We start from the raw sequence: 24,161 nt of genomic DNA on the forward strand, positions 1-24,161 counted from the left end.
GTTTGTTTGTTTGTTTGTTTGTCTTCTCTCTCTCTGTTTGTCTATTTTCTTTCTCTCTCTGCAACTCTTTCTGCAGCTCTCTCTCTCTGGTTGTCTGCTTGTCCCTCTCTGTCTTGTCTCATGTTTGTGTGTTGTATGTGGACACCTGCCATCTTCTGGGCCTGTCGGACAAAGAAACACGTGCTGCTACATGTGGAGCTCCTAAGGTGGTGACTATCTCTCATCTCTTGCAACTATTTGTCTCTTTTAACTCTTTTATCCTTTCCTTTCTTTTCTCCTTTTCTCTTTGCAACGTGTGCAGCTGCAGCAGGCAGTAGCAGGCGGTTTTGATTTGATTTTGGGTTTGACTCCAGAAACCATTAGGGGTCTCAGTGTTGTTTCAGGCTCAGTTAAGTAGGTTGTTATGCTGTTGCAAAGCATTGCCACTGACAGGCTGTTTTGGTCACTTTTGTGGTGGCTTTTCCTGTCTGTGCTCTGGCCTGTGCAGGTTGTTTGATCGTTTGAATCCAGTGTAATCATTTGAATCCAGTGTTTTAAGGGCATGCGTCTTATTTAGTAAAAGATATAGTGTACACTTATACCTCCGAGTGATTTTGAATTACTCAGGCGCCACACTGGGAAAAAGGAACTCACTTTCTTTTAAAGTGGGCTGCAACAGCTGGCAATGCACGCTCACAGCCCAGAAGATCAGCTACATCCAAGGCTGCATCAAAAGAAGTGCGGCCAGCAGGTCGAGGGAGGCGATTCTGTCCCTCTATTCCTCTCTTGCGAGACCCTGCCTGGAGTATTCTGTCCAGTTCTGGAAGCCTCAACATAAGAAGGATATGGAACTTTTGGAACAGGTCCAGAGGAAGGCTACAAAGATGATCAGAGGGCTGGAGCACCTCCCATATGAGGACAGGCTGAGAGAATCGGGGTTTGGAGAAGAGAAGACTCTGAGGAGACCTTATAGAAGCCTTCTGAATGGGGCCTACAAGAAAGCTGGGAAGGGGCTTTTTACTAGGGCACGTAGTGATAGGATGAGGGGGAATGGCTTTAAATTGGAGGGGGGAAGATTTAGACTAGACATTAGGAAGAATTTCTTCACAATGAGAGTTGTGAGGCACTGGAACAGGTTGCCCAGGGAAGTTGTGGATGCCCCCTCCGTGGAAGTGTTCAAGGCCAGGTTGGATGGGGCCTTGAGCAGCCTGTTCTAGTGGGAGGTGTCCTTGCCCAGGGCAGGGGGGTTGGAATTAGATCGTCTTTAAGGTCCCTTCCAACTCAAACCGTTCTGTGGTTCTATGATTCTATGATTCTTCGATGGCCAGCGTCCAGTGAGGATCTTGTCTGGTCCATCTGCTCCTGATCCATGAGCTCCTGTATGCAGTTCCTGAATCTGTTGCTGATTCCACCCTGGGTACTTTTCCCCATGTCTGCCCTGCAGTATCAGTGATGATGTGTTGGCCGGGGGATCGTTTTTGTATATTTCTATATATTTTATTATTTTCTCATTAATAGTATTTTTTTAATTAATTTTGTTGTTTCATTAAAGCTGGTTTAAAACTTGGCCTACAAGAAAGCTAAGGAGGGACTGTTCATAAAGGCTTGTAGTGATAGGATGAGGGGGAATGGGTATAAACTGGAGAGGGGCAGATTTAGACTAGATGATCTTTAAGGTCCCTTCCAACCAAACTATTCTATGATTCTATGAACTTTCTTTATCTCAGTCTGTGAACTTCCTCACTTTTATCTTTCTGCTTGTCTCCCCCATTCCACTGTGGGGAGAGGAAGTGAATGAGTGGTTGTGTGGGGTTTGGCTGCTTATAGGGGGTAAAACACAACAGGAAACGGGGAGACATTTTTCTGCTTGGCTATCTGATTTCTATGACAGTCTTACAAACTTCTATATCAGATGCCACACTGGGAAACCATAGAATCATAGAATGAAAGATCTATAGTTTAAAGGTATATTGGCCAAGTCAAAACAGCTGAGTTGTCCAGTATCACCTATTGAACTTGCACTTTTTTGTCATTTTCTTGTTTTTGCTAGAGTGAATGAATGTTTTGCTGTTGACTCTGGTTGGAGCAGAAATAGGCCAGCATAATGCAAATACTCTCATGGCTTCAGTGGAAGGAAGCTGTCACAGACCTCAGAGTGCTGGTAGTGATAGCTTCAGTGATACAATATTTGATAGCAATTTTTTTTTCCAAAGGCATATGTTTTATCCAGTTGTATTATTAAAGAAATATTCCCAGAGTGGTTTTGCAAAATAATACAGGTGAGTAAGCTCAGAATTACACAGTTTCACTAGATCATAGGCTTTACTGTTAACCATTGAAGCTCTAACATATTGTTAACATCTTTGTTTTGTAGACTCTGTTTGAAATACATGCTTGTTTAATCAGGACTTGAGTAGCAGCAAGCAGTGTAGTACCTTGTTTTAATATCTTGCTGGGGAGATAACAGTTGTACAATATTTAGTTTTGTGTCCTGCTGCGAGTTTTAACATGGATTTTATTTTGAGTGTGATAGAGTTGTTATGAACTGGGACCAGAAGAGCTCATGTCAAAGAGACTGTTTACAAGTGACTGTGAGTTTGGGGACTTGTGAATTTGGTATTTGCTCAGAGCTTTTGACATGGTGCACCTTCATAACTTAACTGCCTTCAGGGATGTACTGAGGAAGGTATTAGTTTATATTTGCTTAGAAATGGACTTTAGAAAAAATAAATACAAAAAATAATGACAATACATAAAATTTACTCTAGCTCTTCAATGATGATTTTTTTTCGGCAGCATCCAGCAGCAGGACGGTGAGCACTGCGGTGGGGTGGCCATCTGAAGCGGTGCGGCACTTGCCTGAGATAGGAAAAGCCTACGAAAACCCAAGCAGGAGCGGGGCGGGCGGCAATCGGCTCCTGACACGCAGCAGGGGACGGTTCCGCGCAGTGCCTGACGGGAGGGAGTGGTCCCGTCGGATACCGCGGGAGATTTAAAAACAATCCCTTGGGAGCACGGCGACCCGGAGCAAGGCACGTTAGTATAAAGGAGCAGTTTGAGCGGCAGTTCGAGCAGGAAGGGCTCAGGGAGAGACTGGAGGCTGGTCAGACGGGACCATGGAGGCTACCAGGCAGAAGATTAAAACTGCAGTGAACAGGATGGATGTTGCCACCCAGTCAGAGCCTCAGTGGGTCCATGCAGCTACCCAGATCCTGGGCTGCAGGTAGTGCCCCCTCCCACAGCAGCTCATGCCTCTGGTACCAGCTCCACTTGTGGGAGCTGTGCTCGCGTGGGGGAACTCCTTCGCATGATGGCAGAGCTGAGGGAGGAAGTAAATAGGTTAGGGGCAATCAGGGAATGTGAGAGGGAAATAGATCGTTGGAGCAGCGCCCTCTCACAAACTCAGCAGGCTGCTGGAGCCAGTGTGGCTAAGCAGCTCCCACCTACAAAATGCAAGGCTGGGGGAACAAGAGATGGGGAATGGCATCCTCAGAGGACCTTGAAAACATCCTCTGTTAATAAAAAGAGGAGAGTGATTGTCCTAGGGGATTCCCTTCTAAAAGGAGCAGAGGGACCCATCTGCAGACCGGACCCACTACACAGGGAGGTCTGCTGCTTACCAGGGGCATCAGTAAAGGATGTCACTAGAAAACTTCCTTCCTTGGTGAAGGAGACAGACTATTACCCCCTGCTAGTATTTCAAATAGGCAATGATGACTTACAGCGCAGAAAACTGAAAGCCACCAAAAGAGACTTCAGGGCTCTAGGGAGAATGATGGAGGGCTCTGGGGCACAAGTGGTGTTTAGTTCCATCCCAACACTAAGGAATAAGGAACAGGAGGTCAAAGACAAACAGCTGATTAATGCCTGGCCCCGAGCCTGGTGTGAGGAGAGAGGCTTTGGATTCTTTGATCATGGAGTGACCCATGCACCCCCAGGCTTTCTTACTAGGGATGGGACATGCTTGTCTCCAAGGGTGACTAAAGTACTTTCTAAATATCTAGTTAGGCTCTTAAATAAAGCTTTAAACTAGATGTGAAGGGGGAGGAGACCAGGCTAGTTGGGAATGAGCCTGGAAGTGGGACTCCAATGACTGAGATATGGTGTGCCGGGGTGGACCACCAGTACACCACCACAGAGCAAGAGGGGGCAAGTACAGCTGGGGACGGCAAGAATGAAACTGGAACTGTGGAGTTAGTTATTCCAAGGACCAGTCAATTGGGAATGAACTCTATGCCCTTTATGAGGGCTGAAGGTTCGTCAGCCCAGCTGAAGTGCATTTACACCAATGCACGCAGCATGGGCAATAAGAAGGAGGAGTTGGAAGCTGTTGTAGGGCAAGGTGACTATGATGTCGTTGCCATCACAGAAACGTGGTGGGATGACTCATATAACTGGAGTACAGCTATGGAGGGATATAAACTCTTCAGGCGGGACAGGAAGGGTAGAAAAGGAGGTGGGGTAGCCCTCTATGTTAAAGAGTGCTTCGATACCCTTGAGCTGGACTACGGTAAGGAAGGGACTGAGTGCTTCCAGGTTAAAATCAGAGGAGCCCACAAGAAGGCAGACATTGTGATGGGAGTCTGCTACAGACCACCCAGCCAAGAGGAGGCAGCTGACGAGCTCTTCCATAAACAGCTGGGGATGGTCTCTAGATCTCTACCTCTTGTCCTCATGGGTGACTTCAATCTTCCGGATATCTGCTGGGAGTACAATACAGCAGAAAGGAAGCAGTCTAGGAGGTTCCTGGAGCGTGTGGAAGACAACTTCCTCACACAACTGGTTAGTGAACCAACAAGGGAGGGTGCCCTCCTTGACCTGCTGTTTGTGAATAGAGAAGGTCTTGTAGCGGATGTGACGGTTGGGGGATGCCTGGGACTAACCAATCATGAGATGATAGGGGTTTCAGTTCTAGGTGGGATAAAGAAGGGGATTAGCAACACAGTCACATTAAACTTCCAGAGGGCAGACTTTGGACTGTTCAGAAGGTTGGTTGACAAAGTCCCATGGGAGACAGTCCTTCAGGGCAAGGGAGCCCACGAGGGCTGGGTGCTCTTAAAAAATGAAATCCTAGCAGCTCAGGAGCAAGCCATGCCTATGTTCCAGAAAAGGAGCCAGCGGGGGAAAAAGCCAGCTTGGTTGAGCAGGGAGGTTTTGGGATGCATCAAAAAGAAGAAGAAGGTCTATGAGCTTTGGAGGAAAGGGCAGGCGTCTTGGGTGGACTACAGGGAGGAAGTGAGATCATGCAGGGAAAAAATCAGGAGGGCTAAGGCCCAACTAGAAATCAAATTCGCTAAGTCTGTGAAAGATAATTAAAAATCTTTCTACAAATACATCGACAAGAAAAGGAGGACTAGGGAGAATATTCAGTCCCTATTGGATGCAGAAGGAACAACAGTGACAAGGGATGAAGACAAGGCTGAGGTACTTAATGCCTTCTTTGCCTCAGTCTTTAATAGCAAGGAAAGTTGTTCCTTCTGTGTACAAACCTAGGAGTTAGAGGAGCAGAATGAGGCTCCCATGATCCAAGAGGAGGAGGTTAGAGACTTGCTTGCCCACCTAGACACCCACAAGTCTATGGGGCCAGATGGAATACACCCAGGAGTATTGAAGGAGCTGGCAGATGTCCTTTCCAAACCCCTTCCCATCATCTTCCAGCGGTCCTGGCTGACTGGGGAAGTTCCACTAGACTGGAGGCTGGCTAATGTTGTGCCCATCTACAAGAAGGGTTGCAGGGAGGATCCGGGGAACTACAGGCCTGTCAGTCTCACCTCAGTGCCGGGGAAAGTCATGGAACAGGTAATCTTGAGTACTATCATGAAGCACATGCAAGAGAACCAGGTGATCAGGCCCAGTCAACATGGGTTTACAAAAGGCAGATCTTGCCAAACTAACCTGATCGCCTTCTATGACAAAATTACTTGACTACTGGATGGGGGAAAGGCTGTGGATGTAGTCTTCTTGGACTTCGGTAAAGCCTTTGACACAGTTTCTCACAGCATTCTGCTTCAGAAACTGTCTGCCTCTGGCCTGGACAGGTGCACACTCTCCTGGGCTGAAAACTGGTTGGATGGCCGGGCCCAGAGGTAAATGGAGTTAACTCCAGCTGGAGGCCAGTCACAGGTGGGGTTCCTCAGGGCTCAGTACTGGGTCCAGCCCTGTTCAATGTCTTTATCAATGACCTGGATGAAGGCATTAAGTGCACCCTCAGCAAGTTTGCAGATGACACTAATGTGGGTGGAAGTGTGGATCTGCTGGAGGGTAGGGAGGCTCTGCAAAGGGATCTGAACAGGCTGGACCTCTGGGCTGAGGCCAATGGCATGAGGTTCAACAAGGCCAAATGCCGGGTCCTGCACTTGGGGCACAACAACCCTATGCAGTGCTACAGACTGGGGGAAGAGTGACTGGAGAGCTATAAAGAGGAGAAGGACCTGGGGGTAATGGTTGACAGACGACTGAACATGAGCCAGCAGTGTGCCCAGGTGGCCAAGAAGGCCAATGGCATCTTGGATTGTATCAGAAACGAGGTGACCAGCAGGTCCAGGGAGGTTATTCTCCCTCTGTACTCAGCACTGGTGAGACCGCACCTTGAGTACTGTGTTCTCTTCTGGGCCCCTCACCACAAGAAGAATGTTGAGGCTCTGGAGCGTGTCCAGAGAAGAGCAACGAATCTGGTGAAGGGGCTGGAGAACAAGTCTTACGAGGAGCGGCTGAGAGAGCTGGGGTTGTTTAGCCTGGAGAAGAGGAGGCTGAGGGGTAACCTTATTACTCTCTACAACTACCTGAAAGGAGGTTGTGGAGAGGAGGGAGCTGGCCTCTTCTCCCAAGTGACTGAGGACAGGACAAGGGGGAATGGCCTGAAACTCCACCAGGGGAGGTTCAGGCTGGACATCAGGAAAAAATTTTCATGGAAAGGGTCATAGGGCACTGGAACAGTCTGCCTAGGGAGGTGGTCGAGTCGCCTTTCCTGGAGGTGTTTAAGGAACGGGTGGATGAAGTGCTTAGGGACATGGTTTAGGGAATGTTAGGAATGGTTGGACTCGATGATCCAGTGGGTCCTTTCCAACCTGGTGATTCTATGATTCTATGATTCTCTGAAAGCATAAACACTTCAGACATCCTCATTTGGCAGTTGAATTAAATTGAATAACATAAATAATGACAATACTTAGTCTTTAATACAGCAGCATTCTTAAAAGAAGAAAATGATTCCTTGAATAAAAGGTCATTTTCCACTTGAATATTAGAAAAGAAACAAGTTCTGTCTTCTCTAAGATGGTGACTTCATACTAAATTAAGTATAAGAATGTTATTTAAAGGCTGTAGATCTGACACAGTCCAATAATCCAGAATTTATACTTTTTTCTAGAAGACAAATTACACAAAATAATATACACCAGTCTATCACATTGATGTTACAGTGAATTAATTCCGTGGCTTTGGGCATAATTTAGTTCTTCAGTCCTCTCTCTTTGGTGTACCTTTTTTCAGTGTTGTGTGAATCATAGAATCATAGAATCATAGAATGGTTTGTGACCTTTAAAGATCATCTAGACCAACCTCCCTGTCATGGGCAGGGATATCTTCAGCTAAATCAGGTTGCTCAAAGCCCCATCCAACCTGAACTTGAACACTTTCAATGATAAGGTATCTCAACTTCTCTGGGCAACCTGTTCCAGTGCCTCATCACCCTCACAGTAAAGAATTTCTTCCTGATGTCCTATCTAAATCTAATCTAAATTTCAGTTTTAAACTGTTGTCTCTTGTCCATTTACTACAGTCTCGCTCCTTCTTTCTTGTAGTCCCCCTTTATATATTGAAAGGCTGCAATAAGGTCTCCCTGGAGCCTTCTTTTCTCCAGGCTAAACAACTTGCTCTTTACGCAGCCCAGGATATATTTGACTTACTGGGCTGCAAGCATACATTGCCAACTCATGTCCAGCTTTTCATCCACCAGTATCCCCAAGTCCTTCTCTGCAGGGCTACTCTCAATCCATTCATCACCCGGTTTTTACTGACGTTGGAGATTGCCCTGACCCAGGTACAGGACCTTGCACTTGGCCTTGTTGAACTTCACGAAGACTGCATGGGCCCACTTCTCAAGCCAGTCAAGGTCCCTCTGGATAGTATCCCTTCCCTCAAATGAATCAACTGCACCGTTCAGCTTGATGTCATCTGCAAACTTGATGAGGGTGCACTCAATCCCACTGTCTATGTTATTGATGAAGATATTAAATAGTATTAGTCCTATTATGGGCCGCTGAGGGACATCACTCATTACTGGTTTCCACTTGGATGTTGAAGAATTTATTGTAACTCTTTGGATGCAGCCATCCAGCCAAATCCTTATCCATCTAACAGTCCACCTATCAAATCCATATCTCCCCAATTTAAAGAGAAGGATGTCAGGGGAGACCATGTCAGAGACCTTACAGAAGTCCCCTTAGCTTTCCCCTTGTCCACTGATGCAGTTGCTCCATCATAGAATGTCACTAGATTAGTCAGGCACAATTTGCACTTGGTCAACCAATGCTGACTGTCTCTAATCACTTCCCTGTCTTCCATATGGCTTTGATATGTCTTCCAGGAGGATCTGCTCCATGATCCTCCAGGGCACAGAGGTGAGGCTGACTGGTCAGTAGTGTTAGGGTTCTCTTTTTTATCCTTTTTTAAAAATGGGGTTGAAATTTTCTTTTCTCCAGTCACTGGAGACTTTGACTGACTGCCATGACTTTTCAAATATCATGGACAGTGGCTTGGCAAACACATCAGTCAGTTCCCTCAGGACCCTGGGATGCATTGCGTTGGGTCCCATGGACTTCTGTATGTTTGGGTTCCTCAGATGGTCTTGAATCTTGGCTTCTCTTGTCATGGGAGGGACTTCATTTTCCCCATCCCTTCCTTGTGACTTGAGAGATGTGGGAAGAGAGATTGCCAGTGAAATAGGAGGCAAAAAAAGTTTTTGAGTACCTCAGCTTTCGCCATGTCAGTTGCTGCTAGCTCATGTCTTATTTGTCATGGGGGTACATTGTCTTCAATTTGTCTTTTATGATCAATGTACCTGTAGAAGTCCTTATTCTTATTCTACACATTCCTTGCTAAATTCAGCTCCAGCTGTGCCTTCACTTTCCTAATCCCATCCGTACACATCCAGGCAGTACCTCTCTATTCTTCCCAGGATACATGTCCCTGCTTTCACTGCCTATTCATTTCCTTCTTACACTTTCATTTGACCAGGAGGTCCTTACTAAACCATGCTGGTCTCCTGCCTTCCTTGCCTGCTTTCTCACACATGGAAATTGAAAGCTCCTGCGCTCTAAGAAAAAGGTCCTTAAAGAGCTACTAGCTCCCTTCTGCTCCTTTATCCCTGAGGGTAGTTTCCCAAGAGGTCCCCATCCACTAATTCTTTACAGAACTGAATGTTTGCTCTCCTAAAATTCAGGGTTCTGACTTCACTCATCACCTGGCCCATATCCCTCAAGATCATGAATTCCACCAGGGCATGATCACTGCAGCCCAGGCTGCCACCAATCTTGACATCTCCAAGTAGTTCTTTCCTGTTGGTAAGCAACAGGTCTAGTAACACTCCTCCCCTGGTTGGGCTGTCTATCATCTGGATTAAGAAATTATCCTTGACGCACTCCAAGAGTCTCCTGGACTGTTTGCAGCTTGCTGTGCCACTTTTCTGGCAGATGTCAGGGTAACTGAAGCCCCTCCAGCAGGATCAGAGCCTGTGAGTGTGATAATTTCTGTAATTGAAGAATGTTTCGTCAACAGGGTCCCTTGATTGGGTAGCCTGTAGTAAACATTAACCATGAAGTTTCCTTTGTTGGCTTGGCCCCTAAACTTCACCCATAAGCTCTCAACCTGTTCATCATTGTTTTTCAGAGGCAGCTCTGTGCAGCCATTTTTTTAATATATATATGTCACTTAAGAGAGAAGCAACCATATGTTTATTGATTGAAGTAGAATTTTAACAAAGTTTGATAATAAATGTGACAGTGATTTACAAGATTCGATGGTAAGATATACTTGACTATTTGCTGCACAGAGGAAAAGATTGGACAAAACCCACAGGGCTGGATAAAACTGTCAGGCAGACTCTCCCATTGAGTCCCAAGGTTCAGAAAGGATCCCCTTGCTTTCTAAACTCCTTCTCAGAGAGGCATTTAGGTGCCTAATATCTAAAGAATTTTAAATATACAATCAATTCCTTTACACCTCTTAGCTAAGATTACAAAGTTTCAGTGAATTTATTCCTAATTCATTTACCGAGGGTCTGTTGTGGCAAGGATCCTCTCAGCCTTGAGGAGTAACCTTATCTAAAATATACACATTAATTTCCATTTATTGTTTGTTTGTTTGTTTGTTTTCTAGATTATGGGATGATGGAATTATTGATCCAGTTGACACAAGACTAATTTTGGGCCTCAGTCTGAGCACAGGGCTAAATGCACCTGAATTTGGAGTCTTCAGGATGTAATCTAAATGTTTGCTACATATCAGAACTACCTCTACATATTTTAATTAGGAATGGAGACCAAATTACACACAATTTTAGGGTGTTTTAAACTGATTTAAGAATAAATATATGCGTACAATGCTGCTTTGATGGAAAGGTCTTATTTTCATTGAATAATCATCACACTGTGCTTTAGTGTGTTAATACTGATTTCAAATCAGTCACTGATAATGTTTTATATAACATTGCATTTTTCATTTGGTGAATGACTTGATATGTCTGGCATTAAAATGTTTGTAAAGAAACTTTTGATGCAATCTCTTAAATAATCAAATTAATTCTACAAAATAAGATGTATATTTGGTACTTATTAGCTTCTTTATTTCTTTTAATTCTACTTTGTACATTTTCTGTAAATGCTAAATGTCCTTGCAATCCAACAAAAAGATAATCCCCATTCACTCGTAAATATCTTTTAAGAAAGAGAAGTGCAGCAAGAGCAGCCAGGGAGTTCAACGTAGCATGAAATTATAGATTCCATGCAGCTGTACCATTTTGGTCTTTCTCTGGCTTTCATCCAACAAATATTACTCTTCTGTATGATTCCCTGAAGTCAAATCAACAGAGAATCTGATTGATGCTTTTTTTCTGGAAGAGCTGAAGATGGTATAGTGATATCTGTGGGAGCTGTAGGTTGCTGAGCACTTCTGAAGACTGGAATTGGTGTTCATGATTTAATACTTTGCTCTATTGATATGATCCTACTAGCAATTCTAGTTTCACAAAGACATGGGAGTTTCCCCACATGGATCAGTGCTTGACTTACAGTACATGCCTGAATCCCACTGACTCTAGGGTTGTTAGGATATTGGAGTGCTCTGCTTAATCTTATTTATTTCATAATTAGTCCCAGTGTGATGCTTTTAGTGGATTCAAGATCTGTCTCGTCATTCGTTTATTTCAGAAAAATTGTACCTTAGTGTGGCAGGTACACCTGCCCTGAGAGGGAGTAGACCTGAGGCATGGTGCAGGGGATCTGTGACTCGGATTACAGACTCCACTCTGGTGCTGCCTCGTAGACCACTCCAGCCAATAGGTGCCACCATGATCATATATGACCACAAGCCCCAATGTGACTTGGGTATAATGGAGCCCTGTTGGAGGCCATTTTGAATCCTCTTGAAGCAGCAGGACTGCGACTAGAGAGCCTCCTCATGGTAGGAGTGCCTAGCACAGTCTCCTCCTCGAGGTTGAGTGTCCTCACTTCACCAGGTGAGTGTATGCACTACAGGATCTTCCCCATCCCCCTAAAACCCTAAGAGATTATGGTTACCCTTGTAGCAGTGTTGTCCCCACTCAGCGATTCTTACTAGGTTGCACCTGAGTGCAGATCAACTCCTGTGACATATCTACCTTGGAACTGTACAGACACCCTGGTTTGAAATAAATTTTTATCAGTTGTTGTTCCATCCTCAATGGTCAGTGATTTTTCTGGGTTCTGTGACACTTATAGAAACTCATCATGGTTTAACCCCAGTCAGCAACTAAGCCCCATACAGCCACTCACTCACTCCCCCTCCCAGTGGGATGAAGGAAAGTATCAGAAGGCTAAAAGTGAGAAAACTCGTGGGTTGCACTAAACAAACAGTTTTCTATCTCTGACCTTACAGGGGGGAAATCTATCCAAAATCTGGTATATTCTGCACCACTCAAAAGATTACTTCTGTAGATCTGTACATGTGTACTCCCACTGTCATGCTGACACACATGTTCTTAGTATATTAAACATATATTTAACAAAAAGTAATAGTCTAAAATTCTGTAGTAAAATGGCAATGAGGAACAGAGTTGCAGTTTTGTGGCACTGATTCTTGTTCTCACTTCACTATAAGGATTTGTAAATACTATGTTGGGCACGCCTCTGAGATTTTTTGCTTCTGAATGTTATTCATGGTTGCTGGACTTTTGAAATGCCTTTCAAATACCATATTTTCAATTCTATTATGTATAAAATAAAGCCAGGGATAAATAAGGATTCAAATCCCCAAAGTATTGCTATAAAAGGCTTCCAATAAAAAGAAACTATATTTTTGTATATTCTGTCACTGCAGTAGAGTACCTACTTCAGGCATCCATTCTCTTTCTGTTCTTAAATATTGGGGTCAGTTTCCTGAGTCTTTTAGTGCCAAAAGCCATACGTACCATTTTCTTTTTGTTAACATTAAGTGATCAGTTTGGAATAATATTTTTGCCTTAAATGTACTCTTTGGATGAGATGGATAAAGAAATCATTTTGAGTTGGAGACAGTAACTGACAATCCTGAAGTGTAGATAATGAAAATAGATAAGTTTCTAAGTATTCATCCTTCTGAGAATGCTAACTAGCTATTGTTCGTTACATCTGAAAGGAAAGTTATTTAAATCTATCAAAATTTCTTCTTTTAAATATGTGTACAAATCAAGTCAAAATGTGTCTCTGAATAAATAAGACAGTGATACCTGTCTTTGGAAACATTAAACGGATAGAATCCTATCAGCAAGTTTTGGTTAGGGGAAGATACAGAATGGGACCTTCACTGAACATGAATGATTCAAGGAATTGCTGGTGATTATCACTTCCCCATCCTGGAAAAGCTTTTCATGTTCATGTGCTATGCCTTGTATGTTGACAGATACTATATGTAATGCATACTGTATATAATGACATTTGGACAACATGTCCAAGGAAGAGCAAAGAAGCTGGTGAAGGGTCTAGAGAACTAGTCCTAGGAGGAGTGGCTGAGGGAAGTGGAGCTGTTTAATCTAGAGAAAAGGAGGCTGAGGGGAGACATCATCACTCTCTACAACTACCTGAAAGTATGCTGTAGTGAGATAGGTGTTGGTCTCTTCTCCCAAGTAACAAGTGATAGGATGAGAGGAAACAGCCTCAAGTTACACTAGGGGAGGTTTAGACTGGATATTAGGAAAAATGTCTTCACTGAAAGGGTTGTCAAGCATTGGAACAGGCTGCCCAGGGAACTGGTTGAGTAACCATTCCTGGAAGTATTTAAAAGACGTAGACATGGTGCTTAGGGACATGGTTTTGTGGTGGACTTGGCAGTGTTAACGATTGGACTCGATGATCTTAAAGGTCTTTTCCAACCTAAATGATTCTATGATTCTGATAGAAGAGATGGCCTCTTGCATATACTGTCAATCAGAGATTTGCTGAAATATCTTGTTCTCTGTGAACCTGCTAGGAGTGAAGTGTAGAACCCTGTGTTCATACCATAATTGAGGATGTTGATGATAGGTCTCTTTACACTGGCATACTATTCCATTTCTTGAGCGTTCTCACTTACCATTTTCATTGTGTACCAGTAGGATGTCTCTTGAATGTTTGAGTGTAAATGGCAAATGAACTCCTACATTTGAAGAAGACAGATATTGTCTGTCTTATAGCTTTCCTTCTGAGAACACAGCTGACAGATGGTAGCTTTTAACTGCCAGTGTAAGGACATAAGATTCCTGACAGCGGAGGCAGCTTAAGAGCTATGGATGACTATTTTCAGACTTGTCCTATCCATCTCAGTTGCATATGGCCCCTTCACAGCAGTATCTGAGCAGTTCACAACCATTAATATACTTACCTATCTTGAAACTGGTTGGATGGCCAGGCCCAGAGAGTAGTGGTAAATGGAGTTAACTCCAGCTGGAGGCCAGTTACAAGTGGAGTTCCTCAGGGCTCGGTACTGGGTCCAGCCCTGTTCAATGTCTTTATCAATGACCTGGATGAAGGCATTAAGTGCACCCTTAGCAAGTTTGCAGATGACACTAATGTGGGTGGAAGTGTGGATCTGCTGGAGAGTAGGAAGGCTCTGCAAAGGGACCTGAACAGGCTGGACCGCTGGGCTGAGACCAATGGCATGAGGTTTAAAAAGGCCAAACGCCAGGTCCTGCACTTGGGGCACAACAACCCTATGCCGTGCTATAGACTAGGGGAAGAGTGGCTGGAGAGCTGCCTAGAGGAGAAGGACATGGGGTAATGGTTGACAGCCGACTGAACATGAGCCAGCAGTGTGCCCAGGTGACCAAGAAGGCCAACGGCATCTTGGCTTGTATCAGAAATGGGGTCACCAGCAGGTCCAGGGAGGTTATTCTCCCTCTGTACTCGGCACTGGTGAGACCGCACCTCGAATACTGTGTTCTCTTCTGGGCCCCTCACCACAAGAAGAATGTTGAGGCTCTGGAGTGTGTCCAGAGAAGAGCAACGAAGCTGGTGAAGGGGCTGGAGAACAAGTCTTACGAGGAGCGGCTGAGAGAGCTGGGGTTGTTTAGCCTGGAGAAGAGGAGGCTGAGGGGAGACCTCATTGCTCTCTACAACTACCTGAAAGGAGGTTGTGGAGAGGAGGGAGCTGGCCTTTTCTCCCAAGTGACAGGGTACAGGACAAGGGGGAATGGCCTGAAACTCTGCCAGGGGAGGTTCAGGCTGGACATCAGGAAAAAATTTTCATGGAAAGGGTCATTGGGCGCTGGAACAGGCTGCCCAGGGAGATGGTTGAGTCACCTTCCCTGGAGGTGTTTAAGGGGCGAGTGGATGAAGTGATGAGGGGCACGGTTTAGGGAGTGTTAGCTATGCTTGGACTTGATGGCCCAGTGGGTCCCTTCCAACCCAGTGATTCTATGATTCTATCATGAAGGATGATACTTAGGTTGATACTCTTTTTAAGACAGGAGTTGAGAAATAAATGAAGCAGCTCCACCATATCAAGCATGCAAGATGTGGTGGACTGGGACTTTGGAATAGGTGCTCTAGGCTTCTAGGTGATGTTTCTCCTTGGGGATCACTCTTTTGGGCTGTATGTCTCCCTCCCAACTTCTGAGCACTGCATCTCTTCACCATGGTAAGACCAGGGATGTGATTCTGCCCCTGTACTCAGCACTGGTGAGGCCACACCTTGAATCCTGTGTTGAGTTCTGGGCCTTTCACTACAAGAAAGACATTGAGGTCCTGGAGTGTATCCAGAGAAGAGCAATGAAGCTGACTCGAGAACAAGTCTTATGAAGAGCAGCTGAGGGAACTGGGGAGGGTTGTTTAACCTAGAGAAGAGGAGGTTGAGGAGGGACCTTGTCACTGTCTACAACTGATTGAAAGGGAGTTGTAGACAGGTGGGTGTTGGTCTCTTCTCCCAAGGGATAAGTGGTAGGATGAGAAGGAATGGACTCAAGCTGCGCCAGGAGAGGTTCAAATTGGACATTAGGAAAAATTTCTTCACTGAAAGGGTTATCAAGCACTGGAATAGGCCACCCAGGGAGGTGACTGAGTCACCATCCCCGAAGGTATTAAAAGACGGGTAGATTAAGTGCTTAGGGATATGGCTTAGTAGTGGACAGGTACAGTTGGACTTGAACTCGAAGGTCTTTTCCAACCTAGGGATTCTATGATTCTATGGTATTTGTAGATACGGATAGCAATAGATAGACACAGAAATGTATAATTGTGTAGGTATCTATATCTATGTGGCATATTAACATGGACGGACTCAGCTTTCGTTTCAAGCTAAGACCCAGTTTATTGTTACAAGCTCATATTTATACCTTACTAAAAATGTCAGCACCACCCCCACAAGTCCCTCATAAATATTTCCACGATATGATTTTTTTCTTTCTAAACTCCTTGTGACCATTGTTGTTTTCATGCATGTCTCATTTCATGCACGTCTCATTCATTTTGATGAAGTGCTGAGGGACGTGGTTTAGGGAGTGTTAGGAATGGTTGGACTCGATGATCCAATGGGTCCTTTCCAACCTTGTGATTCTGTGATTCTGTGATTTCTGCCACGTCAGCAATTCATGTTCCAGCAATGTTTATTCTTCTCAAGCCCATGGCTTGCTGGATATTAAATGTTCTGTACTCCTGTTCCAGGGGCTTAACAACACTTCTGTGGCCACTTGTTAAGCCATAGGGTGTGTGAGTTTGGGCAGAGTTATCTCCCTCGCACCCACCGGTGTAATAAACATGCCTGCTTTATAACTCATTTTGGGTTATAGGGTTTGATTCCACAAAACAATTTGGTGAGCCAGGCAGGAGACCCTCTCTACCCAGCTGCAGGACCGGGTGGGAATAGGACATTCTAAGGCATGCCCCGGACTGTTTTTCCAGATAAGCTCCCATCCTCATCTGATCGCTGCAGGGGAAGAGACGGACCGTTGGCAGGTGGACCAAGTATGTAATTTCTGTAATTTGGATTTACCTGCAGGGTAGGAGGGGACGAGTCTGTAAATCATGTATGGGATGCCTCACGTGATGACGAAGGGTTAGGGTCACTTTGCCATGATCCCGTAAACCCGTGAGGGGATATAAATCCCCTTTTTGTGCTAGATGAGGAGATGGCACTGCCCGCCCCTGGGTAAAATAGCAAATTCGCTGTTGTGGTCTGGTATGGGTGCTCCCTGCTGTGATAGCAAAGCACCAGGTAAAATATAATCCCAAGCTTCTCGTGAGATGGAGACGCAGAGTGAGGCATTATGGTATAATCCCAAGATTCTCGTAAGGTGGTAAACGCACAGTGAGGGATTATGGTATTATAGATAAGATAATATTATAGTATATAATATTATTATGAATTAGGTACTCCCTGCTGAGAAAGCAGGAGTGCTGCATATGAGATAGCTATCATGTTCTACACCCATTGCAAATCTTCAGTATCGGTACCATGTATATTTTAACATCGTTAAGAGCTCATTTTAAACTTCTCATATGTTGTGGAGTGTTTGTATGTGAGTGCGTGGTAGCATGAGATGCGCAATTGAGCGCGAAGCGAGTGTGGAGTTCTGATCCACGATTCTGCTGTCCTGCGAAGGAAGCAGCCTGAGATGAATGAAGTGAGAGATCACTGTTATATGTTGTGTGTTTTATGTCACAAGTATACTCTGTGAATTGTTTTATGTATAATAGAGTACCAATAGATTTAAGAGGGATAGAACGTTATCCCCTCTCCATGGGGGGGGGAGTAGAGACAGACGAAGTGTAAATGATTTAGAAGCCCAGCTTGTCTTTATCCTAGGAATGCACCTACAAAGCCTTTCAATTCCAAACGTCCATTAAGCTGGCAAACAGGTATATTTACCTGGGAACTTTGGAATGAAAGGCTGCAGGGGGTGAAGTTTTAAAAGGTATGTAGAAGGAAAAGAAAAAAAAAAGGAAAGGGAGAAGCAGCAGAAGCTGCTGAGAGTACCTCTCCTTCTCCCCCTCCCTGGAATGCAAGTTAAGCTTATCTTTTGAAGCACTTGCTGTGTGGGTTAACCCTATCCTGGAATGTTTTAAGTGCTTTGTGTATATAGACTGAAAGTGTAAAAGTAAGAAATTTCTGTGGATAAGTCAGAATTCTGCATGCTGTGGTTTTGTGATTTTGTTTTTATTGTCCTGTTCAGCCAGGTTGGGGTCACTTTATTGTCCCGAGTGTCCATAATTTGTAGACGGGAATTGTTGTTGTTGCTAGTCTTGAGGGAAGTCCCTAAGAGCTTAGGGATGAGTCACTTGTAAGTATTTTAAAAGTTTGTGCAAATTGGAGAAAGGAAGAAGAGGAATTGGAAGGTAGTATAATGGGGGCAAAACTGAGCAAAGAATTTCCTCAAGCAAGCCCCTTGAGGTGTATATTGAGATATTGGAAGGAATTGGCTGGGTGCCCAGGAGGTTCAATGAGTAAGAAGAAGTTAATGACGTTTTGCAATCAGTGGTGGCCCCTTTACATATTGGACAATCAGGAAAAGTGGCCAGTAAATGGCACCCTGGAATATAACACCCTGTTACAATTAGAATTATTTTTAAGAAAGGAAGTGGGAAGAATATTCATATGTTGACCTGTTCTTTACCCTCCAAAATCATCCGGAATATCAAAGGGATTGCAGTCTTCACCCACCGCAAGACCCTATGGTGATGGCCTTGGAAAGAGAAAATTTAAAAGAGAGAAAAGGCAAGTTGAAGAGGTGGTGTTCAGCATGTAGTATAGGGCAGAGGTGTGTGAATCCTGAAAAGGTTCGGAAAGCACAAAATAAAGGGTTACCGGAGCATGAAAGACCACCGCCAGCAAGGGCACAGGAAAATTCTGAAGAATCTGAACTTGATAGTGCCATGGGTACTAGTAGTGCCCCAGAAACCCCCTTCACGCGCCGCACGAGGGCAAAGGAGGGGCTGAAAATGGAACTTAGGCACCGTTACGGGAGGCAGTAGGACCAGATGGAAATGCAGTATTGATTAGGGTGCCGTACACATCGTTGGACTTAGAATCATGGGAAAGAAAGGCAGGAGGCTATAGATTAGATCCTGTAGGAGTGGCAAAACATTTTCAGTATTTAGTCAGGCAGCATAACCCTGATTGGAGGGATGTCCAGCTAATGCTAGACAGCGTGACTGAAACCGAAAAGCAGCTCATAATAAAGAAGGCTCAGGAGTTAGCTGAAGACCACCTTAAAGGATTAGGTGAGGATGTAAAGGATCATTTCCCCTTACAGGATCCCCATTGGGATCCCAACAGATCAATACATATGGAGCTCTTGGAACAATATTGAGAGTGCATTGCAAAAGGAATAGAGAGAGCTATCCCTAAAACTGTAAATTGGTCAGCGTTGTATGCAGCCCCCATCAGAATATCTTGAGAAACTGAGAGATACAATGAGGCGCCAAAACTCTCTACACCCTGAGTTGGAGGTCCCGATACAGCAATTAGTTTCACTTTTTATCAGACAGTTCACTAAGGATATACGTAGGAAATTACAGAAGCTGGGAATGCCCGAGGGGCGGAATATAGAAAAACTGCTTGATGAGGCCTGGAAAGTATTCAGCAATGGAGAGGTGGAAGAGAAAAGAAGAGACTGTAAGGTGGCAGAGGAAGACCAGAAAAAGGATAGTAGGGCTCTGGTAGCAGCTTTACAGCAGGGTGGGGCCCTAATGAAAAGAGAAGCCGGGACCTCAAGAAATAGAGATCTCTCAGGGCTTCCTCTTTTGAATAATCAGTGTGCATGGTGCAGGCATGGGACACTGGAAGAAAGACTGTGCCCGAGGGAGACTGGGAATCAGAAGGAGTGTAAGGGTCTCCATAACCCAAGCCCTGATAGAACAGGATGACTGATCGGGACCCGGGGGCTCCACCCTGGTAGATCCGCTGGTTATAATGAAGCTAGGGGAAGAACAACAAAGGGTTGAATTTTTAGTAGATACTGGTGCAACATTTTTGGTATTGAATCAAGCTTTGACACCTGTAAATGATGATTTTGTAACGGTAAAGGGAGCTACTGGCCAAAGTGAAAAGGCATATTTCCTCCAATCTTTAAAGTTTAAATTGGGAAAACAGTTGGGGATTCACAAGTTTCTTTACATGCCAAACTCACCCAAGCCACTACTAGGACGAGACTTATTAGAAAAACTGGAAGCAGAAGTAAAATTCGGAAAAGACGGAATAGAATTTAAGGTGGGAGGTGATCAATTAACTGAACTTTTAAGCTTAGCCCTGATAAGTCCCTCTGAAGAGATGAAAGTACCAAAGGAGGTGGAGGATCAAGTGTTCCCTGGGGTGTGAGCCACTGAAATGCCTGGCAGGGCAAAAAAAGCCTTACCCATAACAGTTAAAATTAAACCAGGAGCCAAACCTGTGAGAATAAAACAATATCCTTTGAGGTTAGAAGATAGAAAAGGAAATTGTCCCATCATAGAACGATTCTTAAAATATGGATTGTTAGTAGAATGTGAATCTGAATACAATGCTACCATATTACCAATAAGAAAACCAGATGGAAAATATAGAATAGTTCAGGACCTTAGGGCCATAAACAAGATAACTGAGGATTTATACCCTGTAGTGGCCAATCTATATACTTTGTTGACAAAACTGAAATCTGAATTGGTATGCTTTACCGTACTGGATTTAAAAGATGATTTCTTCTGCCTACCTTTGAGCCCTGAGAGTCAGTTGCTGTTTGCCTTTGAGTGGGAAAATCCAGAGACAGGGAGAACATAGCTTACATGGACCGTACTCCCACAAGGCTTTAAAAATAACCCTACCTAACAGACTATATAACAAGCTTACAAAAACAACTCAGAAAAATAGAAAAGCTGGTTTCGGGGACTCGTGCTCATGGCCTGGATGGGCCAATACATAATATAAAACCAGGTGATTATGTATATGTCAGATCTCTTTCAGACTCACCCTTGAAGCCAAAATGGGAAGGACCATTCCAGGTTCTATTGACGACACATACAGCAGTTAAGATATGGGAACAGGCATCGTGAACAGGCATTTCACTAGAGTGAAAAAGGCACCTAAGTCTTCATGGAAGGTCATGCAAGTCCAAACGGGAAAATTGTCTTTCTCACGATCTTAATTATAATTCAGGAATGGGAGGGCACTTCTAGCCAAAACAATAACAAGTGGTCTTGGTCTCAAGCTTATGTTAGGTACACTGGATCCATGGGTATAAATTCTGCTCAAAAGGGCCTAAGTCTCTCTACTGTGGTTATACATGGAAATCAGATGTACCTCAGAAAAGGGTTGAATTGGGATAAAAAAGAAAGGGTTCATCACCTTCAAGGGAGCATGGGGGAAGAAATCAAAGTAGGATGCTGGATGATTAATGGCACCATTCATAAGAAGGCATCACAAATTACTGTCTCAACTATTCCTACAGATAAGAAAACAGAGACCTGCACTTCCAGTGAATTAGATTGTTGGCATAATTTTACATTAACACAGATCGTTGAGGTAGTTTGTCTTTGGGCACATGATACTATTGGACTCTCATTCAAATTTAAAATAGATGCTATAGCTAGGCCCACTACAGCAAGCACACAAACAACAATCACACACCATGAGAAATATATGTCTACCGAACAACCTACATCAACACCCAAACTCAAATCCAGATTTTATGAAATGTAATCAGAAATATAGGTCAGTAACAAATGTTGTTCAGTCCAGAATGATCCCTTAAACATGTGGAGATGCTAATGCAAATCAATATTTCTGACATTCAGCCAGCATGCTCTCATTTCCTAAAAACATCCTTCGAGGGCTGGACAACTACGTTGCAAAAACAAACACCATTTAGAGACGAAACACAGAGAGACCTAACTGGCATATTAGGGATGGGACTGGAGGTCCTAAATAGAGTTGATTCAAAGATATTGATGAATAAATTAGCCGCTGCAACTAGTGATCTAACAAAATTACGGCAACCTTTACAATCTTCTCTATCAGCATTAGGAACTAGCCAGTGGCTCTTATCAGAAGTGTTACCAAAATGGGTTAAGATAGAAGAGCAAGACCATGAATTAATAATGAACGCACTTGGTACTGTTCAAGATAATGTCTCTGTGGCCCTCAGTTGTATACAGGCGCAATTATGGATGCAGTCAGTGGCCGCCTTAATTATAAGAGAAGGTGGTGAGGGTACTTTCCCCACTGAAATCCGGAAAGTGGTTTGGGCCAGTGCCACTGGCTTAGAGAGGAAGTTTCAATCCTGGTAGACTCTGGTAAATTTTACCTATGACCCCATCACTAATACAGCCACAGCCTTTGTGTTTATCATACGTAGCGCTTCAATATATATATAATTGCAGAAATGAAAGACGAGATGGACTCCAATAAGGTGGCAAAATGGAAACCTTTATTAACAAGCTACATGTTATTTTATAGTCTTGCTAAAGCTTTCATAACATCAAAACTCTTTTGGTATAAAACTATTGTTTACCATATGTGTTATGATATTATTGGCTAATGCTAATTTTGCACAATGTGACCACATGCCCTGTTTTTCTAAATTCTTGTTTTCTTCTTTTTGCTGGTTTAGCTTCAACTTGCCTGTGTTACAACTGCTTATCGTATTGTTTTCCTCCCTAGAAGGTCAGCCCAAGGACATGTTTTTTCCCTTAAGTTAGTGATGTGTTAAACAGCTGTGTCCTACTATCGCTGAGCCCTGCGTCTCCCCCTTCTTTTAATTCTATTATCCAAGCTCGCTTAAATGTATTGCTAATCATATTGTGCAAGCATCGCAATATACACGGCAAAATTAACAGTGCTAATAATATAATCACTAAAATCACAAAAAGTCCTTTAATCAGCTCTCTTAACCATGCTGGGAGTCCTAGACTCCTGAGCCATTTTCCCAAGCTAATGTCACTATGTTTCAATTTTGATGTCAGGGATTTTAATTCCTGAAATTGCTTAAATATCGGCTCAGAATGATCAGACAAATTCATACAGCACATGCCCTCGACGTCTTCACATCCATGTCCTTGTGCCAATAGTAAAAAATCTATGGCTGCCCTATTCTGCAAGGTTGCATGGCAAACAGAATCTAAGTCCATTAAAAGATTTTGTAGTATCGTAGATGTGGCGTTATTTTGTTTTGCTAGCCAACACCCCAATTTGTTGTTGGCCTAATGCTCTGCCAGCAGCCACTCCTGGTGCTAGCAAACTTGTGATTACAATTTTGTCCAAATCCCAAAAACTTAGGTCATCCTTGCAGTCTCTGCTGTATGCATGTATACTTCATTTTGAGCAATGCTGTTTTGCTATGTTTAAAATCATTGAATTGTTGGGTCAATTGCAAGATCAATCTACCTAGGGTACAAGGTCCCCCATAGGTGTTAGAAGGTAGACCTGGCCATGCTCGATCTCCACAAATAAAAAATACCCCTGGTGGTAGTTTTAATGGTTTTTTTAATGGGGTTTAGCAAGAAGCCCTTTGGTTGTATAATTGCACCATGCTGTCTCCTTCTGAAAGGCAAGGGGTGTGACATTTACTATAATTGTATTGGAGTGCAATTGAAGATTACACATGCATCAGCTTTGACCGACCCCAAAATATCCAGTTCTTGAGGTTCTAAATACATCTTGAGTAAATAATCTGCCCACACGTTCCACATATCTACACATCCTTTTATCATGTTTTCAGGCTTTAGGAGCCTACAGATATCGGGGGGACCATCGCACTCCCAGTCACAGATATGTTTTGATCCCACTGTTCGTGGCCACTTTTCCATATCTAGCGGGATTCCTACAAGGCATATTTGAAAAGGGTTATTGGGTGTCACCATGGATAGACATAGTGAACTGCTATTAGTGGCATTTGCCAGGGTAACCCATACATTTGGTCTCTGAGAAACTGAAATATAATCACTAAAACTACACATAAAAAGGTTAAAAACGAATTAACAGAAAAACTGTGAAAACTTCATGTTGGAAGGTCCTTTGAAGGTTGCTCATGATCTTGATCTTTCTTCAACCATGGTCAGACTGCTCGTGCTGGTATCCAACACGGACCGTCTCCTGTTAAAACACAAGCATATCCCCTTCCCCATATAATTAAATCATAAGGACCTTCCTAACTTCCTTCCCAAGTTCTTACCATGACTTTCACTTGATTTTTATGTTCAATCATTCTTGGTGACATGGTTTGCACGTTTCACTATTGGAGGGATTAAAGTATTTCCCAGCAATCGTAAAAAATTCATAACATATTGTACTTTTGCTAACCTATTGGCTATTGTACTTTAGCTAACCTATTTGCTAATATTTCTCCCTGTTCCCCCTGTTTTTCTTTTTGCAAAAGAGTTTTGATGGTGCAATGAGTTCGTTCTACAATTGCCTGTCCAGTTGGGGAATGTGGAATGCCAATAAGGTGTTGCACTCTCATCTGTAAAAACTGTCAGCCCATTTAACAGTGTGGTACTACACTTAGGTTT

This window comes from Cuculus canorus, chromosome W, assembly GCF_017976375.1.
Source record: "Cuculus canorus isolate bCucCan1 chromosome W, bCucCan1.pri, whole genome shotgun sequence".
Lineage (NCBI taxonomy): Eukaryota > Metazoa > Chordata > Aves > Cuculiformes > Cuculidae > Cuculus > Cuculus canorus.